At 35.2% G+C, this 15,828-nt stretch overlaps 1 non-coding gene across 1 annotated transcript; it reads right to left on the bottom strand.

Moving 5' to 3' along the window:
• Positions 1-12,494: 12,494 nt before the first annotated feature.
• On the bottom strand, positions 12,495-12,560 carry Smp_tRNA_01078_Gln_TTG.1.1. The gene has a single exon. It is a non-coding gene (tRNA).
• Positions 12,561-15,828: the final 3,268 nt, after the last annotated feature.

Below are 15,828 nucleotides of genomic sequence, written 5' to 3'. Positions count from 1 at the left end.
TTAACCATCGTGCTATACCAAACAGTGACTACATCTGGATCATTGAACTCACTAGTTCGAATGTGTGAGGGTTCACCACAGAACTTGAAGCTTTTGGATTCGATCTCTTGTGTAGTCACAAATGAGTACTGGACTGGAATGGAAAAACTGACGGCTATTCTTTAGTGTTCAATTGCTTTTTAACTGATATGAATCAATAACAAATACAACCTACAAGTTAAATTAATCTTCACAAAAGCCTCATGATTAAATTATGACATTAAATAATGATCACATTATGTCATAAATTGATCTAATTTAATGAAACGAATCATTAATTTTCAAGTTAGTAGCTGACTATTAAGATATCTACCTCGTAACCTAAGTTTTTTTTTACTTTGGATCACGTTCTAAAAGATAGGATTTATAAATTCTCCTATAGTTTTTTTTCACTGGTTTTTCACTTGATATTATGAAAATTCACTTTTAATCTGCCCTAAAACACCGAAATAACTTTAAAATAGACAAGAATTGCCACAAGTACATACTTTGTGTACGTGACATTTTATAAAGGAAATACATCAAAAGAATACACTGGAATTGCATCTAAAAAGAAACGAAATTAATCCATTTAGTCCTTGTGGTTTATGCTTACGACCAAATGTGCATTGAAACACTACAAACACGTATTTAAACCTCATGGCCTTCAGCGATTTACTTTCGACATAAACGTAATGAGTATGGGCAGTCGGAGAAGGGATAAAATTATATTTTCCTACTTTCATTTAGCACACAGTCAAATCCAGTCCAGCTTCCGAAACGCCTATTCAGAATTAAACATTGAAAAGTCTCACTTACATTGACTGGATTATCTCCTGATCATGAAGCACTATAAACAGCACCGGGTAATTATTTTGAAAAAAGTTATCCATTGCAATATCAATTTCATAACTGAAGAAAGTACTACTAACAATTAGGACTAACCGGTTATTTTAAATTTCGTCTTAATCGTTGAGTAAAACACCGATTTACGCAAACTTCGTGTGTCTAAAACTGTTAAGTTACCTTTATACGCTGTGTTCTGGACCTTATCTACTTTTAAATAAAGATGGGGAGGTTCAGCTGAGTAGTTGTTATCCCAGATTAGGTTACGAAACAACAATCGAGCTGACGTGTACACCACAAAACAGAGAAAGCTAAATTAATGTTTTTCGCAATGATTTCGTGGTTTTACTGCGGCAAAAAACTACTTAAATCTGAAAACACTTAAAATTTATGCATCTGACAAACGCACAGGAACTGAAATACGGAATGGCCGCCTCATACCAGGCCATTCAAGGTCGTTGGAACGAAACGGTAGACGGCTTTGAATGAACTTGTCTTTTTGACCGTCCCATAAAAATGGATATGTAAAATGATTTGATATAATTTTATGTAGCACATGTGACTCTTCAAATAAAACAATAAATGAACTTCAGATACAAACAACAAATGATCAAGGTATAATAGTAGTAATAATAATGATATTAGGAACATAGAATTGTAAGTATTGTAGAAACTATAATTAGAAAGATTTGGTTTCCTTAGAAAGTTGTATTTAAGTTCTGTGTATAGACTGATATCGATCGGGCAACTCCCAGGTTTTAAGTGGTGGTCTAACATTGATCGGTTCATGATTTCAATAAAAATAATTGATCTCTACAACCACATGCTGATGACTATCATATGCTCACTAGTGACCAGCTTCTAGAGGAAATTTCTGTAGTACTAGTGATAAGCAGTGACCAGTGGAGCTAATCCGTGTCGGATGTAAAGTAATTAGCCACCAAAGGCAATGGGAGATGTTCACTCAATATCGTGAAGTGATTGAAGTTAGAACCTAACACCATTGAATGCCGCCTCAGTGGTCTGAAGGTTAAGTGTTCGCTCGCGGAACCGAATATCGTGAGTTTGATTCCTTTCTGAGAAACCTCATACTTGAACGAAACGGTCTTCTAGTTCTTTCAGGTTTTCAACGGTGATCTAACATTGATCGGTACATGATCATAACTTCACTTAGTTTTCAAAGTAATCTAACAGTCATCCAGTTTCATTTGTGATATTATTGAACTGCACTAGTCACTACTTTTTTCCATTAATTTAAGAAACTATTTAATAAATTTTATTCATTTAATGAGATGAACATTATCAAAACTTTACATTATAAAATCTTTTTATACATTTTCGAACAAAAACGTGATCTTAGATGAAGCCCATTTAGATAGTTACATGAAAAACAAAGCAACTAAACTAGAGAAATAAAGAATATTAAGGAAACCAAACATTCATCATATCAGTATGGACGGTAAAAGCTGGAGAAAAAAAATCAATATAACCAGGGTAAGTTTAATTCAAGTACAAACCCCTATTGTATGTGCAAGCATAAATTGTTCTTAAATTGATTCTACCCTGGTAATATATATTGATTTGAATTTATTATTTATTTTCATGTCATTAGTAGATTGTTTTTCCCCTATTATCTTCTTTGTCTTTATGTTCTAATGTATTAAGTATGACCTTTTATTTATTTCATGAATGTCTTAAAAATGTTAATTTGATATGAGAGTGTTATTTAAATTATATTACACTAACGTAATGTATATTTGTGATGAAAGTTGGTTATTAGGACGTAGGAATCAATATCTCGAAAAGTGCTTTCAAGTGGCCATGCTAACATATACTCTCCTCTTTATATTCATCGAATAATTATATTTATACTGTTTAAAAGCTCATCTAACCTTATTGACCTATGATCATGTCATTTATTGTCTCAAACAGAACCAACTCAAATTTTCGACTATCTGTTTGTAAGTATACCACAAACTATGATAAATAAACTTATTAGATATTGATTGATCGAAGTAGATGGTACCATTATGTTCGATGTGAAACCTGGAAGCACTATAAATGACTTCTTCACCCTGTATAGTGTTGTAAATGTATATTGTTGAATAATTTGAAACTTAGGACAAAGTAGCTGCTTGATGTTTTTTTAAATTTATAATAGTTCTCCAATGGACATTAATTTTAGATGTATATTATCCAACATATGATACAAATTAACAAATAACATACTAATACCTCGTCCCTTTATTTTCCCATTTTCTTTTCTTGTTTCTGTTAGTTTACAACAAATTTGTAACATTACATAACTGATTCCAAACATTGTATATACTAATCAATATGCTTATATGTGTGACTTTATCATTAATTGAATGTATGAAATATCGATTAACATAACAAAAGTATTTAACAACGATGTTTATTTGAAGACTATCTGTATTTTAAAATTAGTTACGCTTATATTGGCCAAGGGGATTCGGCCAGTCGAATGAATGTTTTGCATTTTAATGAGCTTAACACAAATGTATCTTATAGAAGTTATATATATTCTTCATTTGATGTACGTTGGTAAGAATTTTACATAATGACATCCTTCGTTACATCGTAAGAAAAGCTATAATACACAGGTTTATTGAGTAAAATCGACTTATTGGCAAAGTATTATGATAAATATCAACTTGCTCAATATTGTAAAATAGGCTGCCAAAAATGTGAAAATATTGCAATTTATCTTTGTAAAACATCTAGAAGCATATGCAAATTAGACTACTATAAATAAAACTTCTTTTGCCCTGTTTAAAAATAAAAATAAATGATTAAAAAGCAAACTTCTGTATTGCAACACCGTATGATGGGATAATTATAACACTGGTAGACTGATTTAAGTGAAAAGATGAATTATCCATCTATTGAATCTCGCAAGGCGGAATCGTGGATGTGCAGTGCTGAAGAGTCGCACAATAGGACGGAAGGACCGTCTAGTGCTTCCAGGTTTTCCATGGTGGTCTAGCTTTAATTGACCCATGAATTCAACTATAAAATTCATTTATTAATTTATTTGAACACATAAATATTGGGACAAAGGGGCACCAATGTATATGCGCCACACAAAACTATGAGAATGAGAAGAGGAAAAGAAGGTAAGGTGGGTACAAGAAAAAAAGAGAACAATGACAACCACAGATTAGAGTATGTTAGTGTAATAATAAGAATAATAGTGAGGGAAACAGAAATGTACAACCACTCTTTATAAAGAAAGTAAAAGAAGGTTAAAACAGGATCGCCACTTGCTTCGATTCTGAGCCGTATCTCATAACGTCTCTAGCCACTGTGTTGTACCATCTCTCGGACCCCAGCCAGGGAGTCGTGACGGACCAACAGAAGCTAGCCCTTTGCAGCTTTCTTTCATACCACGACACCATGTCATACACTGACCACCTCTCCGCTTTTTCCAACCAGTCCCAGAGTCGGTAAATAATGCACGACGAGGAGTCCTCTGGGACGACATTCGTAGAACATGTCCAAGCAACCGAAGTCGATGTTTCAAGATGGTGACACTAATTGGATTATCGTCTCTGTACCCGGACACGAGATGCCGAACCTCTGCATTACTAACATGGTGTTACCACTGTATATCAGCAATCCTTCGGAGACAACAATGGTCAAACACAGAGAGTCGTCTAACATCCTCGACTCGAAGAGGCTAGGTTTCACAAGCATAGAGCAAAACTGATCTCACCGACGCGTTGTAGATCCGACCTTTTACAGCCAGACTACCTTCACGAAGGCGCCAAAGATGGCCCAGATTGGCATAAGCCGCTCTGGCTTTCACTATACCTGAATCGATCTCATCACTCACGTCACCACCAGTACTTATGCAGCTACCTAGATATACGAACTTCTCAACTACTTCATTCTGCTCACCATCCAGAGTGAGTACACGATTAGAATCCTACCAGTCTTTTAGAAGTACTTTGCACTTCGAAGGTGCAAAGCGCATACCGTACCTATGGCGTCATGCAGTTGCAACCAATGCTCATCTATACTTTTCAGTGTAATGGTAGCTAGCCTAGAAGCTAGCTCGGTTCAATCTGAGTCCAGGCTTGAGATACAGAGAGAAGACGCCAGGTGGCACATCGGAGATGACTGTGCCGGAAGTTAGTGGTAGCCAGAAACAGGTTGTAGTCTGTGCACAGTTGCAGTAGACGGTCCCCGTTATCTGTCCTGCGACCAACAAATCCCCATCGGCCACCTAAACGACTCTCTTCTGTGCCTAGACGCCCGACCTATGCATTCGAGTCTCCGGCTAGTGCTACAATATCTGTCGAACGCACTTTCTGGAGAAGAACAGTTAATTGGTGGTAGAATTCATCCTTGATTGCATCCGGGTTGCAATCTGTCGGGGCATAGACGGAGATGACAATAAGACATCGTTTCTCACGCCGATTTCTTCTCACTTTGATAAAACTTCCTAATCTGACAGCACATAATCGACTGTTAATGGGGATCCAATCGATTAGTGCTGCCTCAGCTCTAGCACTTGGTGCGACACCAATGCCAACAAGACCAGACGAAGATATCACGCACGTGAAACAAACTTTTCGAAGCGACAGATGGAGAACGAATTTGTAGTACTTCACTAGAGTCTTGAATACGGGTCTCGGATAGACAACAAACATCAACATTAAGACCTTCTAAAGACATAGCCAGCCCCATCTGTTGTCCGATCTGCATTAGCGTGCGAACGTTGAAGGAAGCCAGTTTGAATAGTGTACGTGGTTTCAGAAAGACTGGTTTAGTATATGTATTCGGTGTAAGCATTCACTTTCGACTAGACAGTGACTGAAGATCGTTTAGAAAGAACCGAGTTTCCACCATGGGCGAGCTGCTGCATAAATTGATAAATGGGAGTACATGAAGTGGGAATAGAGGAAGATAAGTGATGTAGTATAAAAAATGATAATAGTAGTAATAATAGTAATGAGTGTTACCAAGTGAATATGAATTGTCTGAATTCTATTTGAAGCGAGCGTATTATTTCGTTCAGTAATTGTCATCTCATTAGATTTGTTTGAGGGTCGATATACTGCTCGGGTGCTCAGACCTAAGCTGGTGGTTTTCTTAGGGGGCCACACACCGAGCCTTCGACCTAAAGGTCCGATCCACAAGGCAATGGAGCGACGTCAGAAGATGCAGTCCCATGGTAACCAGTGACTAATAATTGATACATACACCATTGGTTCCCTTAGGATCCTGGAACTCATGTACACCATTGGTTTGGAATCAGGTTTTTCCAACTTGATTATGTGAACCCTCCATATTCACCAACCCGAATAAAGCGCCGGACATTCGCTTTTCGTCCTCTCAATTTCGTAAACAACACACCCGCCACCAGAGGCAATGAGTAGGACTTCCCTGGAAGAGGCTGCATACCTTGGCCATGTGAGAGTATTTTTATCTATCTATTTATTTATCTAACTATCTATCTATCTATCTATCTATCTATATATATATATATATATATATATATATATATATCCTCCTAAAATAACTGTGAAAATAACGATTACTATAATCCGGTATGAACGTTTTGAAATCTTGTTTATTTCAACAACTTTCAAATCCATAATAAACACAAAGAAATAATTTGAAGTACATTCACGTGACTTTAATAGTCAGATTTAAAATCCCTGTTACTAATATTAATAATTTTAACAATCTTGTTTGGTAAATAGTTGAATATTAGTGCATTGTACTATTTGTAGGCTAATTGGTTTTAATAAATATACATGAAATACATGTTTGTATACACATGTCTCCATTAGTAAATACGCATTCCTTTTTTTTCAAAGAAAAAATAAATAATCATACACAGAAAAAATAATCGATTTTCTATAAACGTAATAAAGGGAAGTAAGTAGCAATTGAAAAGATTACAATATTACACTAAGAAACTTAATAACAACAATAATATTTCTATAGTTAAGATCATGAGTCAATTGAAGCTAGACCACCATGGAAAACCTGGAAGCATTGGATGGCCGTTTCGTCCTATTATGGGACTCCTCAGCAGTGCGCATTCAAGATCCCACCTCGCGAGACTTCATTTTGTAGAATTAATAATATACATATATATTGATTTATTTCAAATTGATATACATTAAACTCAACTTTTTCTAAAAACTGATTAAACTAGTGACAAATTGACGAGACTTGTGCAGTTGTAAAGCTACATGTTCCTTTAATGAACTACGAGATGTAATTTATAAAAAAGTTTAAACATTTAAAGCCAAAACAGATACTAATGGTACTATTAATAACGGATCATAAGATTAATGAAATCATGGTTATTATTATTATTATCGTTTATCCAAAAATATGTACTAATGATGACGGTGATGACACTGATGACAGAATATTTTGTAATTTACTTAGTGATATTTGATACAAAGTAATTCTTCTTGAATCACATTTTAACCTTTTTAATTATTTGCTTATCAACCAGATTCCATTCGGCGGAGGAAGAAATCAGGAAGAAGCGCTGGAAGTGGATAGGATACACATTGAGGAAATCACCCAACTGCGTCACAAGGCAAGCTCTCACATGGAATCCTGAAAGTCAAAGGAGAAGAGGAAGACCAAAGAACACATTACGCCGAGAAATAGAGACAGATATGAGAAGAATGAACAAGAACTGGATAGAACTAGAAAAGAAGGCCCAGGACAGAGTGAGTGGGTTGGAGAAAGCTGGTCGGCGGCCTATGCTCCATTGTGAGTAACAGGCGTAAGTAAGTAAGTAATTTATCAACCTTGTCCGTTTTTATGTAAACGTTTGTGTGTGTACATCTTATCCTACTCATTACATGTCTGTAGCTTATTTTTGTCCGACTATAAATATCGAGACACGCTTGATTAAATCGAGTTGGCTCACACGTTTTCTCCACTGCGCGTCATTTTGCTTCGCTCTCTCCCCTTCACTTAGTTTTCCCGCTTGTTTGTCTGGATCAAGGATTTTATGAAATACACGTATTCGAAATTCGTTCTCGTATTTGACTTATTTAATTCCGTTATTCACTAACACGAGTTAAGTTGATAATAATATATGAGGGTAGCTGAGATGTATATTTCGACAACAACCATTAGATAACGATCATTCGCCCGATCTAACTGGAGTCAAATATAGGGCCACTAAAAGATCATACACTATGAAAGGAACAAATTGTGGTGTGTGCTACTTAGATCGACATAAGTAGTATATAACGCTAGTCAGGAATAGAATGTCTGGCAGCGGAAGGTCGAGAAGAAACGAGCGGGAACAGAAAGCGATTGAGATGCAAGTGAATGAACAAAGACCTTGAGACGATTGAATGACATTTGCAAAGGAACAGACAAGATTGAGACAATTGATTAACATTTTGCAAATGAAGTATTTACTATATAATTTTCAGATTTTACTAAGAGATTTTGTAATTTTGTGTTCAAATACATTGGATTGTCCGCACTTGTGTTCTCGTTCACTGCAATATATTCTTTCACCTAATATTAGAAAATTTACAACTACGGCAATAAGTTACGTAAGTATTTGATGGAAGGTTAAAATCTCCACTACAAAATACTTTTTGTTTAGCTTAAAGGTGGCGCTTAGTTCTACTAGCATAAAAACGTGAACGATTAACGGGAAATTAGAAGCAACTGGATGGCTCCGTAAAATATCAAAGACGGTAGATGTTAATGCTAATGAGAACAGATAACTCATTGATCATCATTGGGTATTTCAGTAAATATCGAACAAGGAATTACCAAACCTGCTCGTCGGATATATAAGAAAACGTTATTTACTTGGATTTTAGGGAGGGAAACTTAAAAAGAAATTATTCAGGAATATAGTTTAGACAGTTACTATAATCTTTAGGGAACTGATTCTTCCCCATAGGTTTGAATTCATACATCAACAACGAGAACTGAAACGGTAACAACTGTATTGACCAAAATATTCTATCACAACTGAATAACTGTTACACTGAATAGCTAATAGTACTTGACATTTATTAATATAAGGAAACGCTTTTTTTACTTCTCATTGTTTCGTTCAACATTCTTCAGAAAAACGGTCATAATCAACCACGATGAAATAAGGTTATCCAACAAATGGATACATCTGAACTTCTAATTTCATCAACAGCATCAGTGGTAGACAAGAATTGGCAACGAATACATGGACCAATACAACCATACCAAATTGTGTCTACGTGACCTTGAAAAAGTAACCATAAAAATTACTTGACCATAAAATATAATCAAGGATTATTAATAATGATCCTTGTTATAAAACACTGAGCCATTCTAAACACAAACTATTTTAAGTATGTTTATAGTTATTGACTTAAATCTATTTGCTTTGTTGTTAATCACTGTTTTTGTTATTAATTAGTTATTTGTTTTGAAATGATAAGCGAAACTGAATGCCGATTGGTTGTTTTATGACCTTGGTGTTTGTCCTTGATTAATCATTTCTTACTAATTATAAACCATATTATCTTTGTCTGATATTTTACATACATATTTTTCTTATCATTTGTATTTTGTTCAGATAAGAGTTGGAGATTATTAAAATAACCCATTGTGTCATTGAATAAGAATAAAAAGAATTCAGCAAAGAAAATTTTCTTTTTGACAAAATCATTTCCTTAAGCTGTGCATTCCTTACTCCTCATTTGATATTTAGCCTCGAATAGATTAATGATGTCATCTTTTCTATACTTCTATAGACATATATCTTTCATATAACCATAAATACGAATATACAGCGTAAGTTGGAGATTGGCGCCGTGTCAACAACTAGTTAGTTGAATCAATCAGGTTATTTCACTATGTATCAAATCAATTTTATCGTAATACCACAATTCCATTTATTCTATAATACAGATTACTGTAATAATTTCTGTAAGCCTAATTTAGCCATGAAATTGTTACTCTTTGTATTAACATTAACATGTTACATAATAATGATTATTTTGTTTATTTACTCGACGATGTAGCTTAACAGTTACCTTTGAATTGTTTCAGTTCCTTAATCGATAATTCATTACTCGATATCCCTTCGGCTTAATTTCTTTGAAACTTACTAAACGAATACTATAGATTTCATCTGAATTTAAATGCTATTCCACTGTCTAGTGACCAACCTTTTAACATCATAATGAATATGTTGCGTATGGATATTTGAAGTCTTCTAGGTAGTTGACTAGTTCTATTCAACTAAACATACAGCATTTATCTATATTACTTACAACTTTTCTCCCTTTTTATTCTCCAATATAGTCAAGTGCAAGTATATTTAGTATCCATTTCATTAAAGTAAACTAAATTCTAAGTATAGGATTGTGATGATCGTTGAGTTTCATTGATATTGCGAATACATCTAAGACCACCAATAAAGACGTAGAAGCAGTGGATGGCTGTTTTGTCTTGGTATTGGACTCCTCAGAAGTGAGTATCCACGAACCCACTCACTGAAACTAAACCACTGAGCCAGGAACTAACGGTATACAATGTTTTACTTATCGCACACACCACACACTAAAAATGACGTAAGGGTACGATTCATTTAAATGTAAATGGTATCTAATCACGGTTATAAAGGAATATAGATAGATAGATAGATAGATAGATAGATAGATATGACAGTAAATAAAAGGATGAACTAAATAAATGCATTATATAATACCCAACATACTTTAAATAAACACAAAGTGAATAGTTGATATGATTAGATGAGAAGGAAACCTCGCCTGTAGCTCTTCTAGGGTTACCGCTGGTCTCAAGTCCAGGTAAAAGAGTAGGGTTAGGCATGGGGTCAGTAACCCCATCCTGTCGAAAAGAACCTTACTGAAAAAAGGAAAGGATTACCCAAGACAGTGCGATGGAGAATGCTGGTGGACGGCCTATGCTCCTTCACAAGGAGTAACAGGAGTTAGTAAGTAAGTAAGGACGAAAAGGCGAAATTACATTATTTTACTCTTGTTCAGCATTATCTCTTATTCTTATTCAATATGATGATTACTCAGTGTAACATTTGCTCTATTTACAGTGTGGTGTTTTATTCAAGATTTGATATTTTTAGATTAAATCAACGTGAACTATGTGTCAGCATGATATTCAGCATGTAATTTGTAATAAATATGAGTATTTATCATATATGTGACCTTTCCCTGATTAATGATCAAATGTGTGTACAGATCAATACATAAATGAGTGCATTTTCATCTAGTGTTGTCATGGTATTTTTTTGTGGTGAGTAAATCATTACTTGTACCATTACTTCGTGTTGTGGACAGTATTGGATAGTTGTTTATTGGGTTTTTGAACGCTTTAGCAATCTGTATTCACGGAAACGCATCGAAACCAAACCCAGATTCTGAGAAGTATTAAATTTGTCCAAAACAACTGATCAGTGGATTTGAACAGTCCAATGTTTCATAGTTTATATAACGAAGTGACCTTAGTTTAACAATTATTAGATACCAGGAAGTTGTGGATAGCTATTAAATGCTAGTATGAGAATCTTAAACAGTGTCCAGCCACATCAGGTGGTATTCAGATCTCATAGCATGATGTTTACATTCCTGGTTTACATTAATGATTTCAACTAGTTCGCGATATTGTGGAACTACTTTTCAACGCTTCACATCCAATATAACTATACTCCACTGATCCGGACTTTTCACCAGAACTTCGAGAATTACCTTTCATAATTAGTTATTAATGAGCAAATGATTACTATTTTAATGAGATGTTTGTAGAGAATCGCGAATTTTTCATAGTTGACACCATGAACTGACAAACAAATGACTGAACATTGGTCGCTTTTCACTTTTATTAAACTCGCTCTTCAATACCAAATAATAATTATCACCACAGATAACTATTTAACTGTAAATTTCAGTGGTTTATTTTCATAGCTGTCATAAGTGCTTCATTAATATTCAGCTTCTGGAGGATTCTGTAAAAAACCACTCTCAAACACTATAAAGTTCATATATAGTGGTTGATTGGTTTTTTCCATTAATGTTTTAATATTGTAACTGATCAGTCTATTTTGGTATATGTGTATCCTGTGCGGATCGCCTCGATGTTGTCATTAAATCACAAACATTTTAAGTAGAGATGGATAATGGTTAGCATTGGGATCCCGTCTTAAACATCAGTGGGATAATTTAAGCAACCAATATATGTGAATTAAAATTCACTTCATTGCACAAGCCAAAAACTACCTGGACTCGGTAGTTGAAGAGAACAGTACTGAGTTCGAGTCCTGAGAGTGAACATCGACTATGGGTTGTAGGTTCATTCATCAGACAAGTCCCAAATAGAACAAAACGCACGCTCTATAATCCATTGCTAGCCACTAAGAAATTTCATGAATTTCATGAACTCCCTCAAAATCATCCACCTGATCTACAAATCTTCTCCATCATCTCAAACATGGAATTCTTGTTTACTACAAAAAAAATTGTAAACAACAGTTTGCATTGTAAGCAAAGATGGATAGTGGCTAGCAGTGGAATCCAGGATGTGCGTTTCGTCCTATTTTGAACTCGTCAGCTGGATGTACCTGCATCTCAGAGTTGATGTTCATTCTGGGACTCGAACCCAGTACCCTCGCTTCAAACGCCATCGCGTTATCCACTCGGCCACTGAGTCCTGATAGCCATTTGCTTGTGCGATGGGGTGAAGTTTGAATTTTTTCCATTTTAATCGTTGTCATTTTTTTCGAATAACGTATAATCAATAACAATCTATTATGATCGATGTTTTTTGCTCTCCTTCAATTTTAAAATTGGTTCTTCAAAATTTATTACTTGTGATTTTATGCAAACAAAACAAGTGATTAATAGTACTTGAAATAACAAATGTGTAAAATGTAGCATTTCATTTCTGCTTGTATTGATAGATAGATAATTATTAGAAAAACAAATATAAAATAGTATGTGAGAATTTACAATGTATGAGCGTATATGATAGAATGTGATTACAATTATGAAATTGTAAAATATAAAAATTTGTACTTTTAATAGTTGAGATCATGAGTTAATTGAAGCTAGAACACCATGGAAAACCTGGAAACACTGGATGGCTGTTTCATCCTATTGTGGGACTCCTCAGCAGTGCACATCCACGATCCCACACGCAGGCGAGATTCGAACCCAGGACCTATCAGTCTCGAACGCGAGCGCTTAACATCTAGACCACTGAGCCGGCATCCAACGGTGTTAATTTCTAACTTCAACCGATCCACGAAATTGAGCGACACATCCACCATTGTCTTCTGTGAGTTACTATCTCACAACAGACCTGGTTGAACTCCACTGGTCACTGCTTCTCATTAGAACTTCGGGAAATACCTCTTGAAGCCAGTCACTAGTGAGTATATGTTGATTAATATCAGAATTTGTAATTAGAAAGCAATCGGGTGATTGTATATTACGTTTTGTAATATAGAATGTAATTAAGCATTGATTGATCAATAAAACAGTTCAAAATATTCAAAAGAAGTGAGATTCTTTCTTATCACAGTAAATGTGTAAATCAATACTTTTAGTCTCACCTCGTTCTTTATTGTAAACAATGGGAAACAATTAAGTCGAGTGTTTAAGCCGAAATATTTAAATCTCACAAGTACTGGACTTACTTTCTTGCAGCTTCTCAATAGTCAGCACATTTTGTCTGCTACAAGGGATGAAAGCAAAACTTTTAGGAATCTCAGTGAGCGAGTTATATTCACTTCATTGAGTTACGGCTAAATTATCTACATTTCCAACACCCATAAACTAACGATAATGTCACAGACCTTTAGTCATAACCATCGGTGAATAACTATTTATACCACTTACATTTGTCGCTTATTTATACATAATATTCCCTTTAAGAAAAAATGTAACTTTAAGTTCAACTGAATATGTACGGAAAGTATAGAGATAAATATTGCGAAAATAATGAATATAAAATTATTATTGCCATTACTATTATTTTGCAAGTTCGCCATGACCTAGTCCCTTTATTTTCACAATCTTTTCAACGGTAAAATATCTTGCTACATAAACAAGTAACGTGATTGTAAAATTTAAATACAACTAACTGTTTACTGACCAGTTATTCAATGTACATTATTGTAGATATTTAAAAGAGTCAAAGCATTTGTTGGAAGATGAACAACAGTAAACAAAGAGAATAACAATTGGGAAAAACAAAATATTATTCTTAGAGTTAATTTTCTTGTCTAGACATACAAACATTATTGTCCATAATTTTTCAACTGTTTATCGGGTTAACTAGTGTTTATCTTTCCCAGCTTACTTATAAATAAGGAAATATTCAAAACAATGCCTTAAAACTAATGACAACGTAATCGTGTTATTCGGAAATTTAAAGATACTAAGTCTCCGTGTACTCTAATTGGATTGAGTTCCATCCAAGACTTTCATCGATCTGTGTAGTACTGATGAGTTCAGCTACCATTTATTCGATCATGACTAGTGGCTAAGTGAATTTCAACTTGATTTAGACTATTAACGCACTAAAATCACCTGTCACAATTACGTCTGACCGCTTGAAGACCGAAAAAACTTTCTGTATAACCTATATTTCCCTTCATCTTAACCAGTCACTAAGAGATTGAGAAAAATGACGGGGAAACACCACCCTGTGTTTCTACCTTTCCAAACCTCAGGAGAGTCTGTCCTACTTTTGATCTTAGTGTTATACCTACGCCAGCAAAGCCATAAGAAGTAACAGTCGTCTCCAGTTACACAAAAAGTAAGTTGCTTTGGTCTAGGCGAGGTCAGGTGAATGGTTACACTTGGGACCCATGTGCAGGCTCCAGAGATCCAGCATGTGAGGTTCTACAGTTCCAGGTAATGATGACTGTTGTCCAATTTGACATAAGATTTAAGCATTGAATACTCCAATAAATAACTTGGAGCGGCGTTCTAATCGACTAGGAATGACATTTCTGGAACTCACATCATTAGTATTAACTGTGAGTAGAGAAAAAGATGAAACCATAGAAGAGAGGTTGAGGGTACGGATAGAAGAAATATTAAGGTGTCTAGGGATATGATGGTGAACGAAGTGGCCTCAAGTGTTGTTAGATATACGTGAGTAGTTATCACTTCCCAGTTACCCACACTATGGAAGGACATTTCTACCTGGAAAGGAAACTGAATTAGTAGTGGTATCGTCAACCGCAGTGGATAAACACAGAGCCAAAAAGACAACTAATTGAGTCTGGTCAACCAAGCATTATAAGGGCTTTGGATCGAAACGAGAAATAATACTTTCAAGTATATTAAGCATGAACAGGTTAATACAAATATTAATTCACATTATGGTATAATTCTTGGACAATTAGAAAGTTATAGAAGGGGTTTTGTGGAGATTTAGTATTTATTATAGTTGAAAGCGTGAGTCAATTGAAGCTAGACCACCATGGAAAACCTGGAAACACTGGACGGCCGTTTCGTCCTATTATGGGACTCCTCAGCAGTGCGCATCCACGAACCCGCTCTCGCGAGCGAGATTCGAACCCAGGACCTACCAGTCCCGAGCCGAAGCCCTTAACCGATAGACCACTGAGCTGGCGTCCAACGGTGTTAATGTCTAACTTCAACTGATCCACGAAGTTGAGCAACCATTCACCAATTGTCTTCAGTGAGTTCCTATCTCACAACAGACGTGGTTTTGAACTCCACTGGTCACTGCTTCTCACTAGAGCTCCTAGATATACTTCTCGAAGTCACTAGTGAGCATATGATTATATTAATTATAGAAGGGGTTTTGTGGAGATTTAGTATTTATTATAGTTGAAAGCGTGAGTTAGTTTTATGCTTTGAAATTATAATGAACGTTTTCACAGTTGAATTCATGAGTTGATCTAAGCTAAACTACCAGTGAAAACCTGAAAGCGAA

Source organism: Schistosoma mansoni, chromosome W (assembly GCF_000237925.1).
Source record: "Schistosoma mansoni strain Puerto Rico chromosome W, complete genome".
Classification (NCBI taxonomy): domain Eukaryota; kingdom Metazoa; phylum Platyhelminthes; class Trematoda; order Strigeidida; family Schistosomatidae; genus Schistosoma; species Schistosoma mansoni.
Note: the sequence above shows the minus strand (reverse complement) of the source record. Positions and strands in the feature narration are given on the sequence as shown.